General features: G+C 34.3%; 1 pseudogene; it reads left to right on the top strand.

The window, feature by feature from the left end:
- The first annotated feature begins 6371 nt into the window (after positions 1-6371).
- On the top strand, positions 6372-6489 carry LOC118015502 (annotated as a pseudogene).
- Positions 6490-7584: the final 1095 nt, after the last annotated feature.

Raw genomic sequence — 7584 nt, 5'->3', positions numbered from 1 at the left:
CCAGGAAAAAATATGGCCGAGGATCATTTTAGGAATTATTTTCAACTATAAAGAGGGATTATGATGTCGGATGAAGATAGTTATTATTATTTTTTATGAGATTCCAAGTTAACTAGAGTTTAATCTTCAGCGGGACTGGACGATCTCCTGCCATTCACCCCCACATCGATTGGACTCTGTTGGATATACCTTTTGTGTAAAGTACTAGGCCAGGCTGTTGGAGGACACACAGTGATTGAAGATGAAAGATGTGGATGAAGTGATTGCTTCCTACTTTCATGGCGCTTTTATTTATCTATTGGGGACATTGATATGTATAAGCAAAGACATTGCAAAAAAAGCTGTATGCAAATGAACAGAACCTTTTCATTGAAGCAGTTAGGAGACCTCATGAGGACATTGCAGATTCAAGACAGGAAGGGAAAAGAGGAAGTGTTGGAGTGAATGTTCGGGAATAAGTCATGTTCACTGAACGGTAGATAGGCTTATTTTGCATGTAATGTAATGGTATTATAAGAAAGTATTGGAACAGTAATGTGAAAGAATAGATCGGAGCCACATTCCATGTTGTATGGATGTTAGTATCTTAAACTAGGGAGAAACTTTTTATTTTTTGTGTCTTTTCAAAAATATTATTATTATTATTATTTTTTAAAGATTTTATTTATTTATTTGGCAGAGAGAGACACAGCGAGAGAGGGAATACAAGCAGGGGGAGTGGGAGAGGGAGAAGCAGGCTTCCCGCGGAGCAGGGAGCCCGACCGATGTGGGGCTCGATCCCAGGAACCTGGGATCATGACCTGAGCTGAAGGCAGATGCTTAACGACTGAGCCACCCAGGCGCCCCTCAAAAATATTATTAAAAAATTCAGTTATAAGGTCAATGTATTTTACCTAAACAATAATAGAAAATTGACTATCTGGAAACTGTCAGTGTTTGGCATCGAATACACATAGTATTATAAGATTTCAGAACACTTCTCTCTTTTCAATAATTGAAAGTGCCAGATTTAGCAAATAAAACTATTGTATATTATCTGGCAATCCTATTAACAATGTATTTTGGCTCTCTGTGTTCTGTGTTAATGGCTCTGTCTCTTCTGAATTAATGTCTTCATGAGTTGAAATATTTAAAAATAGCCTTTCTTTGGTTTTACGGGATGCTAAGAAACTCATGATAAAACTGATCCTTTGTCAATTTTTGTTTGTTTGTTTGATGGAAGGCATGTCAATGATTTGCCTTATAAATATATAAATCATCTCTATTTTACGTTAAAAATTAACTATTATTTATCTTAAAACTAGTGTAACTAGTGTACTCATATTGAAAAAGAAGGCAAATTACATAAAAGTGTATTTAGTAAATACTGTCCCCCTTCAGAGCCAACTGTTTTATCAGCTTGTAATCCTTCTGTCATTTGTGTATTTAAATGTACATATGTACATATCCTTACACACATGGGAGCATATTATATATCTTCTTCTGTGCCTTGCTTTTTTCATTTGACATATCTTGGCAATTATTCCATATAAACAAATTATAGCTTTATATTATTATTTTTAATTGCTCAATAGTATCCTATTATATGATACACCTTTATTTATTTGAACAGTCTCCTGTTGGTGGCCCTTCAATGTCCTTCCCTCACTGTTTATTTTGCTTTATATATCTAATAGAAATAATAGCTATTGTTACCTTTATTTAATGGTTTCCATGACCATGTTTTCACAGTACTCTGTAAATGAAAATGCTATTTCTCTTTTTAGGCACTTCGCAATTAAATTTTAGACACATGCCCACTCCGGGGTGCATCCATTGCCTACTACGGCCAGCCCCTTTTTTGTGCTGTCACTTCTCATCATCCAGGGCTGAATTAAGCAAATGTTGGAGGCATGCATGTACTTTCCACATGGCCCTCAGCAGCCAGGAGACACCTGATACATTTTCTTCCATGGTGATTTAGAAAGGACAAGTCACCTGACCACACTCAGGTGGCTTACAAGCTGCCAAGCCCAGGTTCCAGTGCAGTTTATTTAAAACACACTCTCAGTGATAATAGAATGTCTCTGATTTCAATATTAGATAGAAGGGGATGAATGCTGTAGAGTAAATAAAAAATATAGCTATGCAAAGGAGGATTTTATAAAAAGCCTTTATAAAAAGGACTCCCAATGCCAATAATTTGCTGTTCTTTGGCTGCAGAAATAAAAACCATTTTTACAGGTCATATAATTGTGATTATATTTCTGTCTCTGGAAGACCTTTGCTTCTGTAATTTCAGTAATTGCAAACAAACATTACAGCTTCCTTCTCTCCCCTCCCTCCCTCAACATAGCTCATACGGGATACTTATTAATATTTCAGGATGGATTATAATTAATCATTAGCGGAGGAGATCAATCTTTATAAGCCCCACCCCGAATTTATCATAACATAAATGTTATAAAAGCAATTTCATTTTTGTTTAGTGGAAGAAAACACAAAGAGTCTGAGTAGATTTTATTAAATACCATACTTAAGGGGTCTAAATGGCTGGTTAGATAGATAGATGATAGATAGATGATAGATAGATAGATAGATAGATAGATAGATAGATAGATAGATAGACCTTTTATGTATAAGTTTGAGCAATTAATTGGATTTTGAAGACTTTCAGCATAGAGTGTGAAGACAGACTGGCATGAAAAGAAAACTTACAAATGAAGAAAATCATGACTGCCAAAAAGGGAAATGCTTTTTTTTTCTATATAAAAATCATACAACATTAGAATTGTAAGCAAAACAAGAGGTCATATAGTAATTCCCTCTTACTAAAACAAGAGAACCAAGACATGGTGATGCTGAGTATTCCCTTAACTCATAAAGCTAATTTGTTAGCATCAGGGCAAGGATCCAAGGGCTTCTGTTGGTCTGACTTAAAAAGTCTTATACAAGAACCCTTCATAAATTTCAGGAATTACTTTTTAAACTGTTGTTCCCTGAATTCCTGTGGCCCCCTAAGATTTAGATAAGTTCTTTTCAGTTAGCACAGTTAACAATGATCTGTATGTAGTTGATTAGATCGCAAGACTGATTGGATAAGCTCATTTGGAAGATTGGAATAACTGGTCAGTGATCCACTGAAATGGTCAGTGATTATTTTAGCCAGTAGAATGACCAAATAAGCAATCAGGCATTATAGCAGTTAAAGAAAACTAGGTATGTTGAGGGGCATCATATAACTGTAGCGCAGTTTTGGATTGTGATTAAATAGATATGAAATTGGACTTCCCAGGGCATGAAGGATTTGGAATAGGAATAAGATTTATACATATCCATGTAATTGTAATAGCGCTTAAATAGAGCCTGGCCATCAAGCAGATGGCACAAGATTTATTCACAATTCCCTTACTTAGGGGAGGCTGTAAAAGAGTTATATTAAACAGCTATGGTATAATGAGAACACTGGACTTCATAAAACCTGGATATAAATCTGGATTTTGTCATTTGCAGGTATTGTGACCTTGGAAAAGTCATTAAATAAAGCTGTAATTTTCTCTTTTAAAATTTAATGATAGCTTATTGGAAGGATTAAACAAAATAATATGTACATAAAATTATCCACAAAGCCATTTAGATATGTTAGGTGTTGCTATTGTAGTTGGTAATGAATCCTAGTCAATCCTTAGATGATACTGAATATCAAATCATGATTACTGAATATCTGCAGCTGTGTTTTAGGTTCTTTGAGCAGTGTTTTTTTTTTTGAATTTTTTAAAAGATTTTATTTATTTATTTATTTATTTATTTATTTATTTATTTATTTATTATTTATTTATTTTAGAGAGAGACAGAGCATGAGCAGGGTGGGAGGGCAGAGGGAGAAGGAGAGAATCTCAAGCAGACTCTCCGCTGAGCAGGGAGTTCGGCTTGATCTTACCAGCCTGAGATCATGACCTGAGCAGAAACCAAGAGTGGGACCCTTAACCGACGGAGCCACTAAGGCCCACCAAGGCCACCAAGGCGCCCCTGAGCTGTGTTTTTTTAAAGGATGTCCCCAGACCTCTAAAAACCCTGAGCTACTTTCAGAAAGTCCTTGAAATCAAAACTATCCTCATAATAATACTGTTGTTATTTTCTTTTTTCATGTGCGTTGAAATTTGTACACAATGCTGGAGCCTTAGCAGTCCTGGTTTCTTGGCATGAATCAAGCAGCACCACTCACCAGTCATGATATTCCTCAGAGTTATACTCTTGAACCTAAAGCAGAAGCAAAAAAACAAACAAACAAAAAAACCCGTCGATCCTTAATAAACAAAGTGAGTCTCTAACACCAAGGGAAACCACTTCTAATATTTGTTGCTGATAAAATTTTAGCTTTCAAGGAATATTAGAATTTTGGAAAATTTTAATCTGCCATTATGAGCTGGAAAGATTCCCAATACTGAAATTTCTAATGGAATCATGATAGTGATATTAGTGAGTGTGATTATTTTTCCATACTGTATAATGAAATGTGTCAATAATCGGAAGATCTGCATAACCCAGTGAACCAATATTTTCCAACAGATTAATTCATGATGTTATAAAATCATGTATCAGTCAAAGATCTATTAGGAATGAAAGATAAAGAATGGAATTTAACATAAAAAGAATGGAAAGCTTGTTGATATGTTCTCAAATTCCATATTGCAACTTTTAAGAAACTACTACTTGTCGATATTTGATGTATATCAGAGAAGAATATCCACAATTAGATGAAAAGTCTACTTAACATTTTTGTCCCCTTCCCACTTACAGATTTGTGAGGGGCTGGTTTTCCTGAGATCCTCAACCCAAATAATATATTGCAAGACTGAATGTAAAAGCAGAAATGAGAATTCAGTATCTTCTATTAAGCCACATATTAAGAAGATTCATATAACAATACCCTTTTCCTTGCTCTTTTTAATTTTGGAAAATATGATTACCTTAGTGTAGTATATTATTTATGTTAACATTTAATTAGTTTGTAGTTATTTTTAATGAATTACTAAATAATTTAGAAATAAAAGTTGTTTTACTTTAATATGCAAAATATCAATAACTTTAATATACATAAATAAGAGCTGTTGTCACCTTGATAACTTTTAATAGTGCAAAGTAATTCTGAGACCAGAAAGTTTCAGAATGTCTGTTCTAATCTGTGATTGCTAGGGATGTTGGAACCACCATAATATTACCAAATCAAACTGGAAAGGAAAGTTTATATTCTATTTAGGAAACATTTTAAATTGTAATTTGACTCCCCAAAGGCCATTCACAGATGCATAAGAATGACAAAATTCCTAACTGCAAGTTTTTTGTGTATCTTCCGAGGCAGATTTTCCCTTTGCTTGCTACTTTGTGTACCCCATCTGTCTAGTTCATCTTTATAGTCTTATTGCTTCCACAAAAGTGCATGACACGAATGGGGCCTTAATAAATCTATGTTGGTTGGAAGAATAACTGAATGCACACAGACATTCACACAGAGGGCATTATGACTGATATATATGAAAATCTCATAGCTACCATAATGACGTGGATAGATGCAAATGAATGAATATATCATGAACATGTAGCTCATGATTGCTGTGAGTTTTGTTGTTTGAAAATGGAGGACATAATGTTACCCTATATCTACTCGATTAGTAAAAGTTTCATGAAAGGGAATTTTAAAAGCAAAAAAGGGTGCTTTTAGGCATCAATAGCAGTAAGAAGAATAGAAGACTAAGGGACACTATGAAATAATATTCAAAAGAGTAAATAGTTTAGTTCAGGAGGAAGAAAATAAACTCATTTAGAGAGAGGACTAAGGAATGAAAGGCATAGCTATGGTTGAAGATGTAAAACTGAGTCAGATGAGAAATGATTATCTGTACAGAGAAGAGTCCATAGCATCCTGTGAAGTTGGAAACTGTGAAGTTGGTTGCATGGTATGTTAAAATTTAGGGCACACACCTCTGAAATGATAGCTAATTCACCTAGCTCACTATCTTGGAGGTTAATCAAAACTTTATAAAATTAAGAGATTTGTTTTCTGAGAAGCAAGTTAAAAGTGCGTCCTGAGATAGAGGCTTGCCTACTGATGTCAGATTATCCAACAGGTGAAAGAGAATCCACTTCATGATTATTTTATCAAACTGGATTTAGGTGAGTTTTTTAAGGGAATAAAAGGGGAGAGATATTTGACCTTACACCTGAGGTAGTTGGAAAAGAATGACTGTAAGTCCAATTTGAAAAAGGAATTTCTATTTATTTCCTTATGGTTACCTAGATGAGTGTTACTATGCTTAACAATTTTTAGTATATCCCCAAACAGGGATATTATAAAACAGACTATTTGAGTTATTGTTCAAATTTTTTACATTATCGCTTCTCGGCCTTTTGGCTAAGATCAAGTGCAAATTTTTTTACGTTAACATTTGGCAAGAAAGCAGATAGCATTTGAGTAAAATCTCACTCCAATTTATTGCTAGGTAACTATAGTATTCAAAGAAACTTTTAAGGCAAAGAGTTAAATGTACATTAATTTAATTCACTTGTCATTTTTTCATCACAAAATATCATGTATTATTTAATGGTTTAAAAAAAATCCCCCAAATAATCCCCAAATTACTGAAATATTAGTAAGCCTTTCTCTTCACTCTTGGAATGGCCTCTACTATGAATGATCTATAAAAAGAGCTGACTAAATATTTAAATATAAAAATCAAACCCTGGTTTTTACTTAAGTATAGAAACCATCAAGTGATACCATACCATATTTCACTGATCCTATATATTTGGTTTGCTTTCTCTCTTCTCCTATCTCTTAGTTTCATGATGTTTCTATATATCCTTTGTCCATCCTTACTATTGAAACATATTTTTGTTGCGTATATGCAAACAAATATTTATGCCATATATGCCTACACATATTTTCTGTTTTTGATGGAAAGAGTTTGTGGTTATGAACTAAGCAAAAATGATGCATACACTTTAAAATCAGAGAGGAAAGCAATCTATCTATCTCTCTATATATATTTACATAATCGATATGTATCTCTACATAGATCCAAATCTTTCCTCTCAAATATAAGGAGATAAATCTATACCTATGTCTGTATCTATGGTTCTATAAATTTGCCCTCCATTATTTGGCTAGAAGATGAAGAAAATATAATCAAGATGATCCTTTGGTTGTTTCGCTTTTAGGCAGAAGTGAAAACCTCGAACTGACTTTAAAGGTCAAGTCATGAACACACATGCTCTACGGTGTGCCCTAAGTCTCAATTCTGTGTGCCTCATGAATATGGCAAATCCCTCAGCCATCCTACTAAAAGAGACCAATGAAACATGCTGATTTTAGATTCAGTGAAGCCCAATTTCTCAGCATAACACACACACGGCTCTGCTGCTCTAATCTATACAAGACAAGAACTAGCCTGCTGTGGGAAGCCCTGCCTGTCCTTTGGGCATTGTGTCTGTGGCTATAACAACCTTGCTGGTTAATATAACAGTGGCTTATATAAGTTATGGTGGGAAAAACCCTATGGTAATGTGCATTTTTGCCAGTTAGTAAGAAATCCTCTAATAGAAAGA

Source organism: Mirounga leonina, unplaced genomic scaffold, assembly GCF_011800145.1.
Source record: "Mirounga leonina isolate KUSES-001 unplaced genomic scaffold, KU_Mleo_1.0 Mir_165, whole genome shotgun sequence".
Lineage (NCBI taxonomy): Eukaryota > Metazoa > Chordata > Mammalia > Carnivora > Phocidae > Mirounga > Mirounga leonina.
This window is presented reverse-complemented; position numbering and strand designations above follow the sequence as displayed.